General features: G+C 45.1%; 1 long non-coding RNA gene across 3 annotated transcripts in view; it reads right to left on the bottom strand.

Annotated features, from left to right (window-relative positions):
• Positions 1-25,212, bottom strand: part of LOC112059817 (uncharacterized) — a 124,492-nt gene that overhangs the window by 79,591 nt on the left and 19,689 nt on the right. Inside the window, exons 1-2 of one of the 3 annotated variants that reach the window (XR_010589945.1) lie at positions 19,961-20,452; positions 5,726-5,865 (exon numbers count right to left, since the gene is read on the bottom strand). This is a non-coding gene — a long non-coding RNA (uncharacterized LOC112059817). Of the gene's footprint in view, positions 1-5,725; positions 5,866-15,823; positions 15,958-19,960; positions 20,453-25,212 lie in introns of those variants that run through there. The other 2 variants (XR_010589946.1, XR_006174747.2) reach the window with 2 other exon arrangements.

Here is a 25,212-nt window from a genome sequence, read left to right as displayed (position 1 = left end):
CCATAGGCCCAAGCACCATTTTGGCACCGCCTTGTGCTGGGGAGGTGGAGAGCGCCTTAGCGTGCAGCTGGAGCGTGCCTGCTGCTATGCCCCCTGCCGGGGTTTCCATATGCTCCTCCCTGGCTCGTGGGCAGGGGAGCACGGGCCTGCCTCCTCCTTGCCCCCTATCATGGTCTTGCTACCTAATGGGAACAAAGTGAGCAATCTCTGTGCACAGGAAAGAGCAAGAACTTCAGCGAGCCCAGCCACTGTATCAAGACATATGGACAACTGCACCAGTGGAGCAGCTGGGCAAGGTCTGGCCCTTAGGCAACCTCTTTAACAAAATGCTGATCTTTCTGCAGAACATGCATGTCAACCGTTTTACATGTGTTACGACAGTGTCTTGAGGGCTGAGGGTAGTGGATAGTTTTTTTTCTTGCTTGCTGTTGTTTGTGGGGTGAGAAGTCATATTCAGTACTATTTAGGTACTAGAAGAACTTTGTTTCACCAGGTCACCAATAAGTTTATCCACCCCAAGCTCATCCATGTATAAAATGGAACAGTGGGTGGTTCTAGAAAGCACAAATACACCCCGAAGGAGACTGGCCCCTGGAGTATGTGGAGTGGCATAATTACAGGTGGTGCTTTGATTTTGTATTATGGTGTTCATGGGTTTCTGGAGATAAGTCAGAAACTCCTGAAATATGAATGCTGCCTTCTTCCTTGCATACTTCGATAAGTATATGCATATTTTTCCACACTGCCTGAAACAACACTAAGAAAACACAAACACACACGCTAGAAAAGGTTTAGAAGCAACTCATCTGGCTAAATGTTCTAGGTCCAGGCACATGCAACTCTGACCATTGGGAAAAAAAAAAAATTACCCTCGAGTGAAGTCTTCTCTCCATGCAGGTGATAAATCAACAGGACTTTACATTTTATAACACATGTTCCCTAATATTTCCTTGTTCTCTTTCCGCTGCCATATTTATGCATGCAACTGGATTGGGTGGGCAGGCAAGCAGAGTGGGCTTTGATGGACAATTGTTATGCGAGGGATGAGAATGGCTCAAAGTCCCAGTGAAACATGCCCGCCTCCCCCTCCCTATCTCCTCCCACAAGAGCCTTTGATTAGTACTAAAGATTGAAGACAGCTCTGTTCTCTGCCATACTGAAGATTCTCTCCCATCCTGCACTGGAAAGAAAAACCAAACACCGAAGTGTGAAGAAGAGATTTTGCTCCAGCAGTTGCCTGTGAGAGTTGCTGACAGCTCACATGTCTGAACACTAAGGGCCTGATCCAAAGCGCCAGTGAAGTCAAACACAAGACTCATCGACTTCAGATCAGGCCCTAAATGCGCTAAGATTGAAATTTCCCCCCGCCAAATTCCAACTCCATGGACTTGGTGTAGGGAAATAAATGAGACCAGGGGACACAATTCGCCTCCTAAAAATCCGGAATTGAAGTTTCAGGTGGGATCTTGGCCACTATTCAAGCCTATAAACTCAATCAGCAACTCTAGCCAATATACCCCTTTCCCTGCTAGGGACTGCAGGGCATAGCAATACAGTGGCAAAAGCCGGGCAGAGCTGTCCTGAGGAATCTCCTTCACACTCACTCAGTGGAGAGACAGTTGTTTTCCAATCCCTTTACAGTGCTAGAGTAATGTAAATGAGATGCATCCCAATGGGCCCGCCCAAGAACAAATCAGGGACATTTCAGTGGTCCCACAGACCAGTGCCTCTCAACCAGTGGCAAGAAAGTTGCCCTGGTTTAACAAACCGTTTTTTCATTCAATTTAGTTAAACTGGTGCAAATCCCTGTGTGGACACATGAACCTTCACTTCCAAGGCCCTTCATGACCTATCCCTACTCTACCTATCACCTCTCATTCAGTATTAAAAGGTTAACTCCTGCCTCTGATTGGCCTGTGATGTCAGCCTCTATCTCCACTTGTTAAGTTTTCAAAGAAGCACCTTTGTGCTTTCTCCCATGCAGCCCCTTTTGCTTGGGAGGAGCTCCCTCTAAACAGCCACAAAATACCTCATTATCCTCCTTAAAACTCTTTTGCCATGAAGCCTACAAAAATATTGACAACGTTTAGGCTGCTGGTGTGTGGAGATCACAGCCTATCACACTGACCATATTGTCTCATTGTTTCCTTGTACTCCCCATCTGTCTGTCTCCATCTGTTGTCTCATCTTATTTGTAGATTGTGAGCTTTTAGTTCTGTGTCTGTACAGCCCCTAGCACAATAGGGTCCTGCTCCATGACTGGGGGTCCAAGTAAATAATAATCATTTTAGCTTCATTAAGGACCAATTTTAAACTTTTGTGCTTTGACAAGCCTGATTTGTTTTTGTCATCTGCTCTCCAGCCTTCCCAGGCCAGGCTGCTTGTAAGGGCCTGATTCTCCCATGCCCGACAGAGAGAAGGCGGAGGTGTTTACACCTGTATGGAGTAAGTGTTCTGAACTGGCAGTGCTTTACGCTTTGTACAGGTGTGAGTGACCAAAGTGCAAGACCAGCACACCTGTGAGACAGAGATCCTGCTGATGTTGCACTTGAAATTTTGCTGATAGATGACGACATTTATGAAAAACCCTCTTATCTGTTTCAAAGTAGCAGCCGTGTTACTCTGTACCCGCAAAAAGAACAGGAGTACTTGTGGCACCTTAGAGACTAACACATTTATGTCAGCATAAGCTTTCGTAGGCTACAGCCCACTTCTTCAGATGTGAGGGCAGTCAGGGGACTCACCTGAACGTCACATGCAACACAAATGTAATAAAATACCCCCTCTTTTCAAGGGGCAATTATGCCTGAAAGCTGCTGGCGTAGTACAGAGTGATTTGTAGTGATTATCAGTAACAGCAGATATTTTTGGTAATAGCAGAAGCACGTTCAGTTGGCTGTTCTTTGTGGGGTTGTGATGGTTTTTGATTGTGGGGATTCATGAAACAAATCGTGAATGTGTCACTAATTTTAGCATGCATGATTATTTCTCTAAGTAGTCACATTTAAAAGTGTGTTATTTGCTATTTGTCATTCTCCTGCTTTAAAGATTCAGTCCTCCAATCAAGGAGCAGAAATACCCTCATGTTACTTAGCTGAGTAATTATCACAAATAGCAAGTAATCAAAATGTACCTTCCATAGGCTGAAGTTCATTTGCAGAAGCCAAATACTCAGGGAAACTAAACCCAGAGCAATCAGGTTTGTTTTGTGATAAACTCACTAACAGGAGAAATGGCTAAATTCACAATGAATACTTCAACCGGCTCTACTTTCCATCCTAAATCTTGCATCCCATTGTGAACTTAATAAGAATGCAGCAGAACACAATACATTTTTCCTTAGCGTTTTTTTCAGCTGTTTGACTTGAATACAGGTGGTAGCCTGCAGAGTCTCAGCTATTTTAAGCATGTTCTCTCCCTTGTGTTAGGTCATGTTACTGGAAAGTGGTGAGACAGAACATGACATGACATAATACCGCATGGTGCTGCAACATGTCAAAGGCAGCTGAGTACAGGATTTGAAAAGGAACAAAGGATGAGAACATTAATGGATACTGCTAGCAAAGAGTAGGCTTAAGAGTTTCAGAAGTTTATTTTGGATAACTACCAGGAGTCTGAATTCTTCATCTGAAACCTGTAGAGCCTCCACAGACCATCTCCCATACGTCTTTTCTCTGCCCAACCTAGCCATATTTTCCCTACTTTCACCCAAGTCCATTCCCTGGCACAGAAAAGTCTACCTCCTCTCCCACTACCAAAGTGTCAAATAAAACAGGAGTGCTTTACGAACAAAGGGTTTGATCCTGCAAGAACGTCACATGTAGAACTCCAGCCGATCTCAACAGCAGTACCTTAGAAGGAGGACTTTCCAGGATATGGCCTAAAAGTTGTCACTGTTTTCTTGCCGTTGGCTATCACAGCCTGCAGCAATCAATGCACCGAGCGACTAAGTAAAGCAAACTAAGGGACAGAGTCTGCCACCCTTGCTCATGGCAAGTAGCACCTCGTTCACTAAGCAGTTCCATTCATTTCACCGGGACTGCATTAGGAGCAAAGTATCACTCCAAGGGTGAAAATCGTCACTCTGCGGAAGCCTAGCACATGGCTTAAATCCTACTTCATTCCTATCTTGAGGTCTTAAGCAGCGGAGGGACTTCATGCTGGCCCTCTGCAGAAGAGTGAATTTCACCCAACACGAATAATTGTGGCAGAATCTGGCCCTAGATAAATATAGAAGATGGAGACATCGTGTTAGACAATGTAGGCTGTACCAGAGAGATCAATAAATTGATTTTCAGTCCATTACAATAGATGCATTAAGAAAGCCAGCTTCTCAGTTCTTCCAGCAAGCATTCAGCTAAGCTACTTATGCAAAGTGTAGCTAGTCCAGGTACGCTGGCTGCTCTGTGGTAGGAAGATGGAAAATCTACCTGCCTGCTCCCTTTCCTGGGGCACTAGAACATTTTAAGATGAGTATAGTGAGTCGGTGTGGCTCCCCTCCTGCCTAGCAGAGGGAGTGCCCTTACAGACACCCAAGTGGGCTGAGCCTCCGCCACCTGTTCCCGCCCCCCGGACATCAAGGGGCAGGACAGGAAGTATAAAAGCCGGCCGCCAGAGCTCAGTGAGGCCCCAGCCACCGCAGGGAGCAGACGTGCAACGGGAAGCTCGCGGCTGGGAGACCTCCGAGGCCCTAACTGGCCGGAGCTGCCCCGAGCCCACTACGAGGAGGAACCACCGGAGCCCGTCTGCTCCCGTCATTGGGAGGAGCCGTTGGAACTCCCCCACACCGACCGCGAAGGGGAGATGCCACCAGAGCCCTTCCGCCCCTGCTGTTACCCGGAGGAGCCGCCTGAGTCCACACCGGACTTCCCTGAGGAGCTGCCGGACCTGCCACCAAGCCCTGGCCGGGAGGAACCCATGCTGATGGACTGGACTAGGCCCGGTGCCACGGACGAGGTAGGCCCTGAGGGGGAACTTGAAAGTAGCCCGGGGGTAGCCGACCCTGGTCAGGCTGCAGACACGTACGAGCCAATGTCAGTGTGTTTCGGTCAGGATACCCCACTGACCCGCAGCGGCAGCAGCTGCTGCTAGGGCCCCGGGCTGGGATGCAGTGGAGTGGGTGGGCCTGCGTCCCCCCCCCTGCCACCCCGCCGCTCACGGGTGGCAGGATTCCCCCTCACCCAACGCTCAGGCATAGGGTCCTGGGCCTATCCTAATCACTATATTGTTATATGGTTGTTCAGCCCCCGCCTGAGGGCCTGAGCCCCTGACCTAACTGTTTGTTTGTTCCACCGGTAGTGAGTCGGTGTGGCTCCCCTCCTGCCCAGGAGGGTCGAGCCCCGGCACGAACCTTCTACAATGAGACTCACATAACAAGGGTCTGAGCACGTGATGCTCAAATAACATCGGGGAAGTAGCTAGTTGGATTATGTAAATTAGATAGAGTGGATTAGACAGATTAGTTTTGAAAAATGTCTGAATGACAGCCTTTGAGAATACTGTATGACCCTGAACTCAGAAAGGTTTTGCATCTGAACTGTTATGGAGCTAATAAGATTTTACTGTAAGCTTCTGTTTTGTCTTTTTTGCAAAGGATACAAACTCAATGGGCCCAATCCTGCTCTCCATTATATCTGTTCAAACCAATGGAGTTACTCCAGATTTACACCAGGATAAGTGGGAGCAGGTGTTGGCCCAGACCACTATCACAAGCACACACACCTACCTTTCACTTTGCTTCAAAGGCTTGTGTTTATCAGTCTGCAAAGTCTCCAGCTAGCAGTCCTGCTTCCAACTTCTTATCTTGATACTGACCTTCTGTGACCTTGGGCAAGTCATTGATCATTTCTGCCTCGGTTTGCAGATCTGCAAAATGGGAATAAGAGTTCAAACACCTGCTCCCCAATGAAATATCTTTGAGCTGGAAAAGCATTCTGGGTACTGAAATGCAAGTAGTACACCACATATTCCACTTCATTTCCAAGCTTCTGTATCTGGTACAGACACATGGTGACCCGACTCAGCAGTTGTTGCCCAAAAACTGCCATTATTAGGAAAGGGAGTTATACGTGCATAATGGCTGCAGGATTGGGCCCACACAGGATAGCTTTTAAAGTGCATAAATGTCTTAGGGTAGTGGCCATCAGGACACAAGGATGCCTCCCATTTTATACTAGCTGAGTGGCAGCCAATAGGTATCTGGATGCCCCCCTTTAACCTGCCATCAGTTGGCGTGTTGTTTGCCTTGCATCAGACCTGCCCCTCTGCAGTGTTCATGATTCACACTGATGCTACCAATGGTGAAGAGGTTCATTCACATAAGTAATCAATGAACACTACTGACTATGGAAGAGAGAAGTAATTATTATACATTACCACTCCCGCTAATGACATCAGAGTGGCTGATGACTACTCCCAACATTGTATAATCAGGAATTTAAATGAAGAAGTTCTGCTCTCGATAACTTAGGCACTAATAACTGAAACATTACATTCCCTAATTCTTCCCTATTCTCATTCCATAACCCAGGGGCCAGTACTTTCTGACACTATTAACATGCTCAGTTTAAGCAGCACAGATGCCAAGAATTTAAATTTTCCAAGACACCCCTTATTTCTGTGAAAGCGTGGCGTTGTTAGCAAGTACGAGACACAACAGGAGCCCTCTCCTGCCCTCACTGGCCCTGATGTGGAGCTGGGGTATCCCACTGGCTTCCGATGCTACTGCAGAGACACCCCACTGTAACGGACTGCAGATGTCAGCGGTCATCCCACATGTGCGTACTATAGTCAATTTTTAAAGGATTTATACATTGCTAAAAACTATAGCCCAAATATTACAGACTAGACTGCAGAACCTTCACACTGGTATACTCCTATTCATACAAGCAGGGTCCTATTGAATAGTTCTAGAACCCTACTGGGAATGGCTAAGGTTTTCACTGGGCTTAGTGATTTTAGATGCCAATGTGTGACACCTTAGGAGGTAGAGCGGGATGGAAAATGGCTTTCCCATCCTGTGAAAATCTGTCATTTCAAAAAAATTACTCGTTTTGCATCAGGACAAAACCAAGACCTTGCAAAATCTTTTGCAAGAGCCAAAGAGAGAGACTCTAACCCTAGGGCAAGCAGTAGCCCAGAACTTAGGGCACTCACCTGGCATGTGGGAGATCCAGATTCAAGTCAATCAATTACACTCCCTCTCAATTGTACCCTGAAACCGGAGAAATCTTTCCTGGTGGAAGTTTTGTCAAAACGGAAACATTTGTGGGGAAAAAAGTTTTGGTTTTGATGAACTGATGTTTTCCAAAGAAAAAACATTGTGTTGAAAACTTCCCGACCAGTTCTACTTAAAATCCCCGGACGTTCACAAAATGCTGAGCTCCCCACCCCTCTGAAAATTGGTCTCCTTTAAGGCATCCAAGAAAGAACCTGACTACCTTTGAAAATCTTGATTGCGTATCTGTATTATATTCTAAGAGTTGTTTCCATATGGGAGCAAAAACGATGTAGTCCCAGAAATATGTAAATATCGACAGTAAATCTGGTTCTGGGATTTTTGTTTTTCAAACTCAGACAGCTCTCCTACGACAGCCGATTGCTTTGCATGGGCTGTAAAAGACCATCATTCTCCCTTATAGTTGTTCTGACTTACAGCATGTCTCAAAAACTGCACACTCCTCATATCCATCCAGCTGTGTGCAGCAATAAACACGATAATTATGCAGCTAAGTCTTAAATTTTGTACACATAAGGGTAGCTGAATACACGGTTAGCAAAACAATAATTAACCCTCAACAGGGCTCAATTGACACTGCCCTCTACACCTTCCCAAGCTGGGCAAACTGTGGCTGGGGATGTCATAGGTAAGAACAGCTTGCTGTACTTCAGAGGAAGCAATTTCATTTTTTTGTGCATCCAAAAGAGGTCAAGAACAACAAAGTCAGCCAGTGTCTGTATCCTGACACTAGGGCTGGAGGGTATTTCAAAACAAATGCCAAAGGCATTACAGGCTGTAGAACAGACGTGGAGAGTATATGCTGCTAGAACAAGCCGTTGCAAAAACGCAGAGGGAGCGTGCTCCAGGAAAGCTTGAAATAGTATAGAAATTCAGGTGAGTGCCTTAGTGACAAGATGTGTGAAAAGGGAGGCCAGTAAAGGTGGTGGGGCAGATATCAGGATTGAAGGGAAGAACAGTCAATACAATTATTTTGTAATGAAAATGTAAGTCTGATGCTCTATAAAAAAACGGTGACCATGTTTACACTAATATATCACCACTGTATTATCATGTTTAAAGCCACGTATCATTGTATCTGAAGTTCAGAATATATGCTATGTGTTTGTATCTCAATCTTGTGGTGTTTTTAGGTAACACCCACAAGGCAGATTTACATCTAAACTGGCCAGCTGTGTGTTTGTTGATGGCCCATTAAGGAGAATCAATTCTTCCAGTGGACCTCTGCTGAAGACTCCACAGGGAGCATGTAGTCAGTGAACAGTGCATGACTCAGCAAGGCACATGTGACCAAGACTCCATGTTTATGCCAGTAACTTTCCATGCACCTAGGCTAAGAGGTATAAATTGCAGACTGCAACATCATCTCGTCTTTATTCCTGCTCCAGTTCTCCAGACTGATTTTCTAACAAGAAGGAAGCTTTGAAGAAAGGACTGATGACCACCCCCCCAGTCTTTTTGGGTGACCCAGAGAGACTTATTGCAAGCCAGCAGAATTACGGTCACTGATATTACCCTGACCTACAGATTCTGAAATCAATTGTAATGTATATGATTCCTTTAAGCATTTAATAACTCTTTTTTAAATACTGTACATCTTTAGTTAGTTTACTAAAGATTGGCTGCAATGTGGTATCTGGTGAGATCCTGAAAGTACATGTTGACCTGGGGTTAGTGTCTGATCCTTTGGGATTGGAAGAACCTACTGTGTGGTGAATTTTGGTTTTAATAACCTTTCATCACGTAGTCCAGTTGTCTGGGTGGTAACCGGGGCTGGAGTACCCAGGGGACTGTTGTGTGGCGCTCTATGAACTAGTGCAGTGCTACACAAGCTCACTTTTGTTACTGGCTTAAGCTAGATCTACCAGCAGTTTGGGGTATATGCCCTGTATTTTGGCAGTCTGACCTGAGATTGGTGCTCTTAACTATGGCCTATACCAGGCAGCGTGACTGTAAGATTGTAACAGCCCTCATCCTACGTGGTGAGTGCTCTCTCACACTCGTAGCCTTGGTGAACTTCATGGGGCAATCCGTGTTCACCAGTGTAAGGAAGGGTTACACACGTTAGCCGTACACTGATAAATGACGTTCAAGGGAACTTTCTTCTTCTAAAACTGCTCAGATTTAACTATGATGCCTCCAAAGGTTAAAGGCAAGCAATGAAAAAAACCTCATTGTGATGCTACACCAACCTTCCACACCTGCTCCACCTTATCTAGGAGAATTTTATATTTTCTGAATCAGCAGTTTATTTGCTTTTTCTCCTTATCTTGGTACCTTTAAGCCAATTCTCTAAATAGTGCATCAATAAAACATTCAGCAATGGCAGTATTTCAGTCCCTTTTCTTCACGGTGCGTTAACTGTCTCTCCAAATCAAGACAGTTTAGTTTACATCTCACAGGCAAACAGGGTCTGCTCCCTCTATGGGTTTCTCCAACCTTTAGGCCTCCCAGCTAGAGTTGTATGAATGACGGATTTTTCCATTCTCTGGCAAATCCAAAAAAAGTGTTTCAGAGTAAATCAAAAACCAAATTTTTCTATGAATTGAACAATAAAAATAAATTGTTTTGGGTCAAAGAAAAATGTTTTGTTCAACCTAAAATGAAATTTTCATTTAAGTTTTGAGCATATTTTTAACTTTTGCCTTCTTTAAAATAAAACTGAAGAAAATTTCAAAGCAAAAAGTCACTTTGAAACAAAGAAATATTGAAGTGTTTTGGTTTCAAAAACGTCAACACAAAACATTTAGACTCTCTCAGCAGGTTTGGTTTGCCTTACATGGACAACTTGGGGGAAACCGACACAGATTCACAGAATGTTTTGGCGTTGCCGAATCTGCATATTTTTACTGAAAAATGTCACCCAGAACTACTCCCAGCCCACTAACACTCAGACTCTCCCACTATAAAACCTCCCTGTAGACCCATCTGTGACACCCCGGCATCCCAATATTCACCACGGTCATGTAATTAGGATATATTTTGTACAAAGTATGCCTGTTGAGGTGTCATGCTAAAAGTATTGATCTGCTCGATGTTAATATCTTGTTGGATTGTGTGTGCTATCATCATATGTGAAGTTAGGCTATGTATGTGTTACTGAAACATGTTGTGAGGTTGAAAACACCCACAAGCAGCCTTCCAGGTACAACAATAAAAAGGCCAAACAATGTTAATGGCTTATTGAGGAAAACGCACAAGGATTACCCCAGGAACTGGGTACAATAGAAACCTCTCAGAGATAGCACTACACAATGGGAACTGTTTGATCCAGGTTACAGCAAAAGAGCTTTCCAGCAAGTGGGAAGAAGATATAAAAGGGGGAAATGACATCATGACGTTACTTCTCTCTCCCTACAACACCACACCTGGAAACACTTGAGGGATTTCTAGCCAGTGTATGAAAACCCAAGCTGAAGAGCCAAGGCAGCTTGTGCGTTAATCTGCCATTCTGCTATCATTTGGGGTGAGAATTTGCTAATTCGTATCCTACCTATCTAGTATGTTAAGATCAGTTTGCAGTTTTGTTTATTTACTAGGTAATCTACTTTGATCCGTTTACTATCACTTAGAATCTATCCTTTTGTAGTTAATAAACTTATTTTTTGTTTTAATCCAAGCCAGTGTGCGTTTGACTAAGGTGTCTGGGTAAAGTCTCCTCTTAGTTACCACAAGTGTGCATGATTCTCTTCACAATGAGGGAGAGGCAGACCGGGTGTTAAATCCATATACTGGCCAGATTTGACGAGGGCAGGACGGTACTGCTCTGGGGTCCCAGGCTAGGAGTTAGAGCTTGCATGCAACCGCAGCTGGATGTGTCCCTACCTGTGTGAAAGTGCAGGCTCGAGGGGTTTGCAGCTTGTCACAGCAGTACAGGGTGAGAGGGAGCCCAGGCTGCTGGGTCAGGGGGCTTAGTGGTACCCAGGTGGCACCCCGGGGGGGAACCAGTCACCCCCTCCTCCTCCCGGGCTTTCCACCTGAGGTAAAAGCACTCCTTTGTATGCCCAGTGGGCAGTCACATGACTCAGTCACCTGGCTCCTGCTACCTGCTGGGTCTGGTGATAGTCTCTCCTCAAAGTACCAGTCTCAAACACCTGTCCTTAAAGAACATATCTTGGAACAGGGCTGGCTGGACCCAGGCCCCCACATCCATTTTTAGGACAGACCACCCTGTTACAGTACCTATTATGGCGATCATAATATCTGTTCACCTCATAATCGTTAATGGATTCTCTTACCTCCCGGGAGTGCGGTGGAGATAAAGGACCACCCCCATTTTGTAGATTAGATATGGAATCAGAGGGTGACTTGCCCAAAACTGTGGCCTGAGCCAGGAATTAAATCCCAGTCTCTTGATTCCCAAGTCAGTGCCCTATCTACTAGATTATCCTTCTTATGGCATATCCATGCAAATACCAAGGTGATGTTAAGGAAATCCCACCTAATTCCTCAACAATCAGGTTTTCAGTTTTCCCATAAAGGGGTAAGTCCTGCAGAATTCAGCACAGAAGGAAACCCTTTCTATAGAAATTTTAATCCAACCTATACAAATTCTAAAGCAGGGAAGGTTTCAGAGTAGCAGCCGTGTTAGTCTGTATCCGCAAAAAGAAGAACAGGAGGACTTGTGGCACCTTAGAGACTAACAAATTTATTAGAGCATAAGCTTTCGTGGACTACAGCCCACTTCTTCGGATGCATATAGAATGGAACATATATTGAGGAGATATATATACACACATACAGAGAGCATAAACAGGTGGGAGTTGTCTTACCACCTCTGAGAGGCCAATTAATTAAGAGAAAAAAAACTTTTGAAGTGATAATCAAGCTAGCCCAGTACAGACAGACAGTTAGATAACAAGTGTGAGAATACTTACAAGGGGAGATAGATTCAATGTTTGTAATGGCTCAACCATTCCCAGTCCTTATTCAAACCGGAGTTGATTGTGTCTAGTTTGCATATCAATTCTAGCTCAGCAGTTTCTCGTTGGAGTCTGTTTTTGAAGTTTTTCTGTTGTAATATAGCCACCCGCAGGTCTGTCACTGAATGACCAGACAGGTTAAAGTGTTCTCCCACTGGTTTTTGAGTATTTTGATTCCTGATGTCAGATTTGTGTCCATTAATTCTTTTGCGTAGAGACTGTCCGGTTTGGCCAATGTACATGGCAGAGGGGCATTGCTGGCACATGATGGCATATATCACATTGGTAGATGTGCAGGTGAACGAGCCCCTGATGGTATGGCTGATGTGATTAGGTCCTATGATGATGTCACTGGAATAGATATGTGGACAGAGTTGACATCGGGGTTTGTTACAAGGATAGGTTCCTGGGTTAGTGGTTTTGTTCAGTGATGTGTGGTTGCTGATGAGTATTTGCTTTAGGTTGGGGGGTTGTCTGTAAGCGAGGACAGGTCTGTCTCCCAAGATCTGTGAGAGTAAAGGATCATCTTTCAGGATAGGTTGTAGATCTCTGATGATGCGCTGGAGAGGTTTTAGTTGGGGGCTGAAGGTGACAGCTAGTGGTGTTCTGTTATTTTCTTTGTTGGGCCTGTCTTGTAGGAGGTGACTTCTGGGTACTCGTCTGGCTCTGTCAATCTGTTTTTTCACTTCAGCAGGTGGGTATTGTAGTTTTAAGAATGCTTGATAGAGATCTTGTAGGTGCTTGTCTCTATCCGAGGGATTGGAGCAAATGCGGTTATATCTTAGTGCACTTGTTATCTAACTGTCTGTCTGTACTGGGCTAGCTTGATTATCACTTCAAAAGTTTTTTTTCTCTTAATTAATTGGCCTCTCAGAGGTGGTAAGACAACTCCCACCTGTTTATGCTCTCTGTATGTGTGTATATATATCTCCTCAATATATGTTCCATTCTATATGCATCCGAAGAAGTGGGCTGTAGTCCACGAAAGCTTATGCTCTAATAAATTTGTTAGTCTCTAAGGTGCCACAAGTCCTCCTGTTCTTCTTAAAGCAGGGAAGTAATCTTGAATTCTAAAGGACTGCTTTAAAGTTGACTAAGCAGGTATTTACTCTATTACCGTGGTTTTCAACCTGGGGTCTACAGACCCTTCCGGGGTCTACTACTTCTAAGATTTCCAAAGGGGCCTGCACCTCTCATTCAATATTTTTAGGGGTCTGCAAATGAAAAAAGAAAAAAAAAAAGGTTGAAAACCACGGCTCTATTATGTTTTCTAGGGTTTTAAAGAGAAAAAAAACATTTCCATAGACCTCCTACTGTCTTCATATGCCTATTAAGGTTGAGATTTTCAAAGATACCTAAGGGAGATGGGTCCCTAAAATCCAACTGGATTCCAATGGGTTTGAAAAAATCCCCAGTGAAGTTCTTAAGATTTTCAGAAGGGTAGTGCTTCTAGAGAAAACCATCCTATTTATCTCAGCACAGTAAAGTGATGCGTCTGTCAAAAGCCTTTAGAAGAAGTGCCCATCGATTCAGATTCCATCTGCGGGAGGCAAATCAGTCACTACCACAACTAACTTGCTCTGACGGATGAAAGGACAAGGGAGGGAATAGAGCCTACCAAGGGCTCTTCACAGTTAGGCCAGATCACACTGAGGCTAAACCCATGACTCTTCTGAAAAGAGACATTTAATTTTAGTGTCACTCTTACAACTTGTTTATCCTGGCTGTTTAAGAAAGTGCTGATGGACATGCCCACTTGTGAAGGGCTGGGAGTCACCACTTCTCCTTGGCCCCATCTCTTAGGCTTCACACTCCTGCTTCTTTGGTATTCAGGAGCCCCCCCTGGTGCAAACTGAGGTAGAACTGAAGAACCCCCAAAAAATAAGACTTCTGGAGAGATTCAGAAACTCTCAGAAGACTGTCTGATGCCCTCACACACACACACACACACACACACACACAGTGTAACTCTGGAACTCTAAAGCTGGCCTCAATTCACGTGGCTACTTGTGATCCATACAACATATACTTCACACTAATAACCACAGGAAATCTAGTGGGGCTTGGAACAAGCCAGCTCCAGTACCAGACTGTGAAAGACATGCACCTGGAGGTAACAAAATTCCTCCCAAGCAGGTGAGAAGACCAAATACCCTGTGAAGGTAGCACACTGTCTCCAACATGGAGTAAAACAATATTCCCTCCTTCACTACAAAAAGGTTCTTTAAAGGTAATATGCCTCCCATTCAATCCAACTGGAGAATTCAACCAACCCCAAGTACTTTTACTAAATACATACTTATTTAAATGAAAGCGAGCAATTAAGAAAATGAGAGGGAAACAGGGGTGAAAAATAGCTTAAACACAAATTGTGAGCCAGCGATAGCGTACCAGAATCTCACCTCCTGCTGAATTGGAGCCGGATGCTGCCTCAGTTTCCCCACTTCCACAGCCAAACAACCACCAGGGCTTTGGCATTATTTCCCCCTTCTGGGAAGGGGGTTAATATAAAACAGCTCAACTCCAAGTTTGAAGTTCTCAGCTGTATCCTGCAGCCTCACCAATCCATTATACCCCTCTTTGGCTCAGCAATCCATGACACCCTTCTTAAAGGTTTTTCTCCAGCCCCTCATTGCAGGCAGTGCTTCTACATCGTGATGCCAACTTTTCCCAACCTAGCGCCAAAAATTTCCCAAATCTGGTGAAAAATTCCCAGAGTCTGGGAATTTTTTACCAGTTTGGGAAATTTTTGGCGCTAGCCAGTGCTTCTATATCCTGGGAAATTTCCCAAAATCTGGGAATTTTTGAGTAAAATGTTTCACCTTGGGAAATTGTAGGGCACATGCTGTTAAAAATGCCCAGATTTTGGGAAATTTCCCAGGATATAGAAGCACTGATTGCAGGTGGGTCCAGCCAGGCCTTTCTTTTTGACTTGTATGGAGGATTTCTCCCCTGATTCAATCTGGATCCCTTACAGGTCTCTCTTGCTGCCCAAACCACTTGCCTGGGAGCTAAGGAGAGTCTCTCTGCATAGAACAGACCTTGGTCTGAGTCACATACTCCCATCACGTGACCCTGGCCTCATTTCCTTCACCTGGGGAAGGGGGTTAAGCCTAGCCCAGGGGCAGCTGAACGCCAGCTCACCCTGTGATAGATGGCATTAGGCATATTCTTCTGGCTAACAAGAGACTAATGTTCTCCTGTTACAAACTAAAAATAAACACAAACATCATTGCTCTGTGCTTTCCTATTTTTCACCTCCACACTTGAGGCCAGTTCTGTTTTCGGTTGCACAAGTATAACTCTCGTAAGGGTGCTGGGGTCCCTGAAAGCAGAATCTGGCTCCCAGGTTCTTTTGTAATCTCCAAAAGGAAGCAGTAATAGAGGCATCCATGACTATGTCCCTAAACCTCTGATTGTCAGAAGCTGGGACTGGATCACTCAATAATTGCCCTCGTCTGTTCAGTTCCTCTGAAGCATCTGGCACTGGCCACTGTCAGTAGACAGGATACTGGGCTAACTGGACTATTGATCTGACCCACTCTGGGCATTCTTATGTAGGGATGCTTCACACGGAGTTCAAAGAACTCCACCAATTTTGCAGCGAATGAGGTGCTAATTAGCAGTTCAAATAATTAACTTTCACAGCAGTTTTAAGAAATACCTGTTGCTGTTTCATTATCTCCATCACTGAAATGCATCTTTCAGAGTAGCAGCCGTGTTAGTCTGTATGTATGTTTGTTCTTTTTGTGAAATGCATCTGTCAGTGGAAGCGGCCATATAACGACTGGGGGCTCTGGTCTGAAAATGCAAAAGAGGAGTCAGAACCCCTTTAAAAATGGGAAAACAAGGTCTCGTCAAACTTGTGATGAAGTGTGTTCTTGTTCTTTTGTTTGTATGTGTGTTTTGTTTCAGGGATGCAAATTTAAAAAGGATAAATTTTAATCACACCCAGAGTAGCAGCCGTGTTAGTCTGTATCCGCAAAAAGAAGAACAGGAGTACTTGTGGCACCTTAGAGACTAACAAATTTATTAGAGCATAAGCTTTCGTGGGCTACAGCCCACTTAAGTTCCAGCAGTCTCAGACATACAAACACATTCTCAGTGCTAATCTCTGTCAGGCTATCAGAATGGTAGCATCATATCGGATTGTTAATTTTTTTTTTTTGTTACATTTAAGACACAACACTCGATTTATTTATTTTCTTAGTGATTTACTCATCTTTGTAATTAGATGCAGCAATGGGAATTGTTTTTACAGTACACTGGCATTTTGCATTGAGGGTCTCCTGAGTCCACTCGCAATCTTATAGCCACACGCAGAACGGCTTTGGGAGCCCCTGGTAATCTGTTCATTTTACATTTTAAAATAACAGCTGCTCCCTAAAGTAGAAGCCTGACTCTGCTGTAACTTAGCAACATGACAAAATGCCAACAGTGGCAAAAGAAACCCCTAAGACTCATCTGGCCCCTTGTCGCTTTTATTTATTTGCAACAAGTATGTTACTGACTGATAAGCGAAGCAAACAATGAAATACCATGACATGCATGTTCCACATTTACTCATTAGTTTTACTGTTGACAGAGAGTTTCATAAGCAAGCAACAGAGCCCTGTATACACATGTGGAAGTTGACAACATCAGTAATATCATCCGTCAATGGAGTTAATATAACCAACTTGCTAATTACATAAGAAATACTGTGAACTAGAAATAAGTCATTTGCTTTAAAGAAGTTTAATTCCCCAAACTGAAGTGTGAGTACACATATAACAGGCTAAATATTCTTTTATATTGTCAGTACCTAATACCTGTTTCCTGTGGGTTATTTGATCTACAAAAATATAAAATGGAGTTGGTTGGTTGGCAGTGGAGTGTAAAGTCTCTACAATAACAGAGCGGGTGTGTAGAGAAGAGGGAAAGACAAGACTTTCTGGCTTTTAATGGATACCAAGATTACTCCATCACCGCAATAACTCTTTGTTTTCGTTTCTTTTATCCATGATTGAATTTTTTTGTCCTGTTGAAAAGTGCCAGATTCAGGCCACTGGAAAAACTGCAGCTTCTCTCATCAGGCTCAGATTTTCACCCCAAAGGTAAGCTCCTAAACCTATATTTAAGCACCCACCTGATTTTCAAATAGGAACAGTTGAGCATTCAGCTCTTCTGAAAAATCAGGCCAGGGTTTAAAGTGCTTAATTTAAGGCTTTGCCTTTTGAAAATCTTGGACTTAAAGAAAGTTCAAAATTAGTGCAAGTCCATCCCACCGATAAACCTCAGTCTTAACCCGAAGGGACCAGCGCAGGGCTGGCAGAGTAACTAGTGGTTTTAGTGAAGTGAAAAGCTGTCTCCTGCAGTAGGAATTGGGCTGGAGGCAGCACCAACTCCTTTCACATAAAACCACACCGACGAGCTTCCAGATGACAAAGATTTCCAGATAAGAGCTCAAGAGGTGAAAGGCTCCATATCCCTGATCCATTCTCTAATGCACCCACTTGCAACAGTACATAATCCTGCCAGAAGATGCACTATTCCTTAAAGCCTTACACAACAAGGCAGATCCTCTGCTCCAATCTGCCCCCATAGAGCACCAGCTCTAAGCACACAGGTGCACATGCCACCCGAGTGTGGAATTCCCAGATGACAACGCTAGACCTATGCCACCTCCTTCTGACACCCTGACACAGGAGGCACAGCCGAGAAAGACATGCCACTAGAGGGCAGCTGCAATCCCCAACTAATGTAACTGCCCTTTAGGGGCGGTTACCAGTTGGCATAAGTTAGAGCAGCCTCAAGTCAGCTCCTAGGAGGCCCAGGGATTGGAGGAGGACAGAGGTGGCATACAGGCAGCTTTGTCTTTCCCTCCCGCCCCAGGTCCTGTCCTGAGCACAGCTCAGCCAGACTCAAGGCATTGGGAATGTCTGACAACCAAATAAATCATGTATGCATTTAGATGCGGTGCCATTCAGAAATGCTTTGCTTTACTGAATTATATAAAACAATGCAGATCTACACACGGCTGCTCTAATGTCCTGTGTCACACTGGATCCTGTCCAGGTTTTGTGCTGTGTTCAGTCTCCTCTTGGAGCACGACACAGGGGACTCCTGAGTTGAGCTGTTGTCTGTCATAGCACAGGATCAGACATCTTTTCGCATCCCATCCTACAACACGAAGGTGGTGAGGCATAATCCAGTTTTTTTTATTTCATGTGCTGCAGGAATGCTAATCTGAGACCTGCTAAGTGTTTTTGACAGTGGTCTCCACCATGAAGTTTGCAAATCTCCCAACACTGCCACCATGGTCCTGATATCATTCTGTTCTCATGCCATTTCACAGCCTCTAGGGCAGTTCTCGGAGGACAAAAAGAAGAGGAAATGGTTATATCCACGATTCACTCATCTCACGGTTAGCCATGAAGATCTTGGGTTCTTCCAGTCAGGACATACGCTCTCTTGTTGACCTTGGGCAAGTCACCCAGACTTCCTCGTGCCTTAGCCAACAGCCCAGCTAGAAAACTGGATACACTTCTGAAAACGAGCTGCAGCAGCTGAGATGAGCTTTCTTGGGTTTATCAATTATCTTCCCTTTTTGTCTCCCTGTGGTCATTCCCATGACTACAAAACTTGCAGATAGTTTCTTTAAAACGAGCAGGTGTCCTTTCTTTCAGAGACACAAGACTATAGACTGAGCAGAGTACTTCAACAATATGTGCTCTCAGCAACGCCAGGGCTGACTGGAAAGAATCCTCGGCTCCAGGCTGTATTGCTTAGCTGCTACCATGCCCGAGATACTTCAGAGAACCCAGAGCTCCAGCTCTGCATGGACAATAGCCAATAGGCTTTTGTAGTACTAGGTCCTCCACCTTTGCCCCACATCCCAGTTCTCACACCATGCAACAATACACAGGCTCCATAACATACAGGGAGTGCACATCCCCTGCCCCGAGCAGGCCTTGCAAATCAATCACCACCCCTATGCAGGAGCATCTCAGTTTGCTGTCTTTGCACCTCTGTGCCTGGAGAAGGGAGAGGAGGAAGATGTGGCATGATTTCCACATACTTAAGCCTCACAACATGCCTGTTAGGTTTTATCCTGTTACCAATAGAGGAGCTGAAACAAAGGGAGGTAAATTACTTGCTTGTGCTAAACAGCAACTATCAGTAGCAGAGGTGAGGAACCCAGGAGTCCTGTCTCCAGGACCCAGCTTTAGCAACTAGAACATGCTCTGCCTCCCCACCCCCACCTTCCTGTCCTTGCCCCACATCCCTCTCCCCACACCCCCAGTAAGAGAACGTATAATCTATTCTTTGCTCAGTTTCCTCTCGGGTTGATTCTAGACCAGTGACAGACTTCAAAGGGAGTCCACTGAGTGATATGAGGGATTCAAGGCTTAGGGATGGGTGGTAAAGTTTGTATGGCAGGGGTGCGGGGGAGAGGGAGGATTGGCTCCTCAGTGGAAGGGAAGCTGGGGACCCTAGAAGGAATAACAATATTACAAAACTGCCTGTTTTTAATTGTTTGAAATGGCTTAAGAAACCAAACCCAGCCCTGGCATAAGGGGGTGAAAGTTCCACTGAAGTCAGCAGGAGATGAACCTGCTTATGCACAACATTTAAAAAAAATCTCTGTACCTTATATTTGAAACAGCATAGAACTGGACTGGTTTTTAGGCATTACAACATGCAAATATATTTTGTCTATCTTCCAGTACATAGCTTACAGTAACTAGGAACAATCTATTCAATAGAATAAATCACTTATGTTTTATTTATACATACACACTAACGGTGTGGGACTCACCGCTGCGGCGCCTCCTGCTGGTCTCTTCCAGGAATTAGCTCGTCCAGCCTCCGGAGCGCCCTCTGCAGGCCGGTGTCCCGCTGCCGCTTGGCCCCCCATGTCCCTCCCAGACCCGGTGCCCCTTTATCTGGGGTGCTGCCCCCTGGAAGTATACCCCTCAGTCTCAGGGTATCCCCACCCAGGGGAACCCCCACCCCATATCCCCACCTCGCCTCAGTCGTAGGCCACTGCCAGTCACCAACTCGCCCCCGCGCCCTGGGCCAGACTGCAGTGTGAGCCACTCATCATAGGCAAGGTTGGGTCTGGACCTGCTGCCTTTGCCTACCCCTGGGCTGCCCTCTGCAACCCGCAGTACCCATGGGCCCTCTGCTAGGCCGCAGCCTGGGGCTATCCAGGCTGGAGCCTCCCCAGCTCCTCTGCGTTTCCCCAGCCCTGCTTCACTCAGGTACTCTGCTCAGGTCCCTGCAGCCAGGTCTGCCTCCCTCTACAGCTAGAGAGAGTCTGTCTCTGGCTTCTGGGCCCAGTTCTCTTATAAGGGCCAGCTGGGCCCTCATTAAGCCAGTCTCGGCCTGATTGGGGCATGGCCCCCAGCTGTGGCTGCTTTCCCCAATCAGCCCCGCTTTTCCTTCCCTGCCTCAGCCCTCTCCCCGGGCCATTTTAAGCCTTTTAAGGCAGGAACGGGTGACCACCCCGCTACAACACACACAGTATACAGAGAGAAAGACACACATATAAATATACACACAGATTATACAGCAATTTTCCACTGTTTTTTATTTGATTGGAAACCATAATGCCGTGAAGCAAGAAGGAACCTGAAAGTTCCCACAGAGGAGCTGCTTGCACATCGCCTTGAAATGTGCTGTCTGTATCAGGAAGGCATTTTAAAGATTTAGACTAGGAGATATAAATGGAATCTCTCTGGAGTTAAATTATGCTACCTGTGGGCCTGATGTTCCTCTGGTTTGCCTGAGGAAGACAAATGTTTCGTCCTTATCTGTGGATTTCTTTGCTAATTAAAATGCATGAACTACTTTAAGCTGTATTTACCCGAGGGGCACTTCAACACTGTTCTTTTACCATTTAAAAAAAAACGATGGCAGTTTTTAAAGATGTCACGCCCAGAGGCCGTTCATTAATATTCCTTAAAAATAATATCAACAGAGCAGGATATTAACACTGCAGGTCTAGCAAAACAATTGTGAATCTAAACAGATGGCAAGGAGTGAGATCAGAAGCAACCAGAAATAGACGCAGTGATTGAGCTTAGATGTTGTCAATTGCCTTAGATAGCTAAATAATTTTGTTAGAATTTGCATTGTTCCCTGGGTGTTCCCAATACCATCTAGAGGGAACTTGGCAAACGCTGGGGTAAAGTTAACTAAGGCAAAACTGGGAGGATTTTAAGCACAGCTACTGACAATTATATTATTTACTACATTAAATGAGAAAGGCAGGAAGATACAAAGGCAGCACCTTGGTGAGGAGGGAAGTCTTCCTTCTCAGGCTGAAGGATGGAGCAGTATTTCTGAAGTCTATTCACGCCGGAGACGTCACAAAACACTGTACAAAAGACAATGCCTAACACTAACAAGCCACGATACACGAGAGTACCCTTTCCTAGCACTTTGCCTCAGCCCAAATGTCAACACTGCAACTTTAGAGCCCTGCAGCCTGAGACAGCTGGCACGGCCGCGGATGTTTAACTGCTATGTAGACATACATGGAGGATCTCAAAACATGTCAGAAACATGAGGCCTAATAACTCCCTGCAAGACAGTTACAGTGACTGGCACTCAAAAGTCAGCATTTCCTTCAAATTACCCCAGTGTGGCAAGCACTTTTAATCCTATTATGCCCGCTTTTCTGAAAGGGGAACAGATAAAGAGAGGTTAATCTGACGAAGGCCACCCAGCCAGTCAGTAGAAGGAAGAAGAGAATTCATGAGTCCTGACTCCTGCTCACATAAACCAATTTCAGAAGCTGAGATGCTTTAAAATAATCTTCCAGGGATATAAATTTGAGCCAGAGTCTAGAAACCATAATCCTCTGGGTAAATGTCCAGAGAGGACAAGATGCTTTGGGCAGATACCCATCTTCTTATGTGTCTGTAAAGCACCATGCATAGCTATATTAAGCTGTATTGAGGTACTGCCTAGAGGCCGCAGCCCCGTTATGCTACAAACATGTAACAAAAAAATGGCCCTTGTCCCAAAGAGCTTACCATGCCAGGGTAAGACAAGAGACAACAAGTGGATGCAACAAACAGGGAGGGAGCAGACCTGGAACCTTAAAGTTCCAATTGTCCGTAGTGCACAGAACAACACTGTATTCCTGTAAGCACAAACAAGTGAACAAAAATGCAACCTCTTCCTACAGCACAGGAAATTTAAGATGCTAGGACTGCAAACAATAAAGGAAGGGGCCTAAAACCGCAGGGCCTGGTTTTTTATTTTTTGTTAAATGGACTCTGGTTTTGCATCCACAATTAATTGACAGCACACATGCTACCAATCTGATGTCTACCAACTAGATTAGGCATGCAAATAAGGTAGCTCGATGTCTAAATGCTAACATCTGCATCCACAATTAATTGCAGGCACAAATGTGCACCCATAGAAACTGGAGGACGGGCTGGGGTTCCTTTAAAACTTTTGGCCCATAACGTCTTAAATATCACTAAGTAAGAGGAGGGGGCAAGGCCACAGGCAGAGGCGTAGCGAGCGCCCTCCGTACCCTCCGACTGGAGGGGGCCCCACAAGGAAGGGGGCCCCTAAAAGTGGCAAAATAAATACTGCATTCCAGTTTCTGCATTGTAAGGGGCCCCGCCCGAACATATGTTCGGAGGGGGCCACCATTCGGAGGGGGCCACGTTCTTTGTTGCTAAAGCCCTGGCCACAGGAATATCTTGAACGCTTCTATGAAGCTGTGAAACTACAATTAAGTTCAATGGGATTCTAGCATCTAAAACTCTGGGGATTGCTTTGAAAACTAAGGATCTGATTTCAGAGTAAGACTTGCAGAGTCAATTCGTTTGTGTAAGAGAAGCCTACTATAGGAGTACCAGGTGTGAGAAATACGGTCTGTTCTCCCACTGATGCATGGGGATGGGGGAGTGACAAGAAGCAGTATTACCGACCAACGGGAGAAGAGAGCCCAAAATTTAGAACAAGGGAGAAGTCTGTCCCATAGAGTTCTGGAAGGGCTACTAGAATTATTAGAGATGAGTCAAGGAGGCCAAGGTTTGGGTTTTGCAAAACCAAAGCCAAGGATGGCTCAGGGCCAAATTTCATTTTATCGGAACCAGCGAAGGCCAGTAAAATGGGAAGGGGGGTGCTGAATAAAACGTTCCAGTCTTGATTTAATTCTAATCAGCAGGAAACTTATAATTCCAGATAGGGCTTTGAATGGAGAAGCTTTGACTGCTTATTCTTGCAGATTCCAGCATTTGGACATACCAGCTGAGTGCAGGGCCCTATGTGCGAGGCATTTTACATAGGCTCATTAAGACACAGTTCCTGCCGTGAAAATAATCTAAGGTCTTATCTGTACAGGCAAATTACATCATGTGAGAACACATTAACGACAACGGTAAATATGATTCAGCGCTCAGTGTTGGCAAGGTTGGTCACAGTTAACATCATGTCAATCTGCTGTATTAATTTTAGGGTGGATCTAGGGTTAACCATGACCAGCATGACACTCCAAGGCCTGAGACCATCCTTGCCAACACTGAGTGCTGAATCATATTTACCATCGTAGTTAATAGCTGTTTTGTATGGTACTAGCTACTTCATTCTGATACAGTGTAATTTTTCAGTGTGGACAAGCTCAACATGGACAGTTTACAAAAACGGGGAATTGAGGCACCAAGAGATTAAATAACTTGCCAAAGGTCGCACAGGGAGACTGTGACAGAGCTGGGAATTAAACTCAGTCTTCCAGAGCCCTAACAAGAAGCCATGCATCTGTCCTCGCATGAACTCGACCAGGTGAAGAATGAAGACGAGAAGAGAGGAGGACGAGGGAGGTTGGTAACATTCCTAGGTGCTGGAGTAATGCAGGCATTTCCAACTGCTGCACTGACAGTCACTTCATGAAGCATGAGAGGAGAAATGTACAGGAGAATAAATATCTTCTCTCTGCTGGTATTTCCTCCACAGAGCCATCAATTAGTAATTCCACAGAGAAACTTACTATTAGTCCAGAGATAGGAGAGTGGCTGGGAATGACATCCGGAGGGGGAGAAATTGAGCGTTCCTGTTGAGATGGACAGTCAAGCCCACACACCCAAGCAACGTTTTAAGCCAGCTCTCACTTGTGGAATTGCTTAGATGAAATCTGTGCACACTCTGATATGATTGGTTATGTTGTCGGCTGGGGTTGAAGGGAATTTGCAGAGGCCAAATGTTGTCGATTATTCCCCTCTTGCCTCTCGAGTGAATAAAAGTGTCAGAAGAGATTAGCTACTGTGCGCTATGCTACACGTACAATGCACATTTCGCTCCCATGGTCTTGTGGGAAATGGCTAAGAGTCATGGTGGAAACAGAAAAGTGCTGGGAAACTTTACCTTAGACATTGGATTTAGCACCAGCAGTGAAGGAAACCAATCCTGGTGTATTTAAATAGTACCTGGATCATCTCCATGCATATTACAGGCTCCAACTGGGTGCAGGGGAGGGTTGTAGGGCTCCAGGATCTTCTCCCCCCTCTCCCCCCCCGCCCCGCCCAACCCGCACAAGGGCCAACTACAAAGCAGTGTCCATGCTTGGGCATGTACAACACCCTAAAGGGGTCAGAGATGAACAGGGAAGAGGACCAAAGCTGCTCCAGCCAACACTAGTGACCAAGTTGTAAATATAAAGCTGAAATTCACTTTTCCCTCCCCCCAAAATCAGGCCAAGCACAGGAACCGAGGAATGGAGAGTCAGGGCCAATAGGCTAGCAGCTGCAGTCTAGGCAGACATTGGCTTCCCAAAGGTCCCCGACGTGGAGTTTGTTGTGATGGTGTGAGCTCAATGTTACAGAGGTCTGGATGTGGCGCTTGCATCCGAAAGGAGATAAGTAGAATTGGTTAAAATACAAGACAACGTTTTCATCTCCAAATGCAAAAATTGATTAAAAAAAAAAAAAAAGTCCATCAAAATTTCACGGTCGACCAGTTGTTCTCACATCTTTCTGGGGAAAAATCTGCTCCCAGCCGCAGCTGCTTTGCAGCCCGCCAGAGGCAGCCTAGAACTTCACAGAACTC

Source organism: Chrysemys picta, chromosome 8 (genome assembly GCF_011386835.1).
Source record: "Chrysemys picta bellii isolate R12L10 chromosome 8, ASM1138683v2, whole genome shotgun sequence".
In the NCBI taxonomy this organism is placed as follows: Eukaryota; Metazoa; Chordata; order Testudines; family Emydidae; genus Chrysemys; species Chrysemys picta.
The sequence above is the reverse complement of the archived record's forward strand: the minus strand, read 5'-3'. Positions and strand labels throughout refer to the sequence as shown.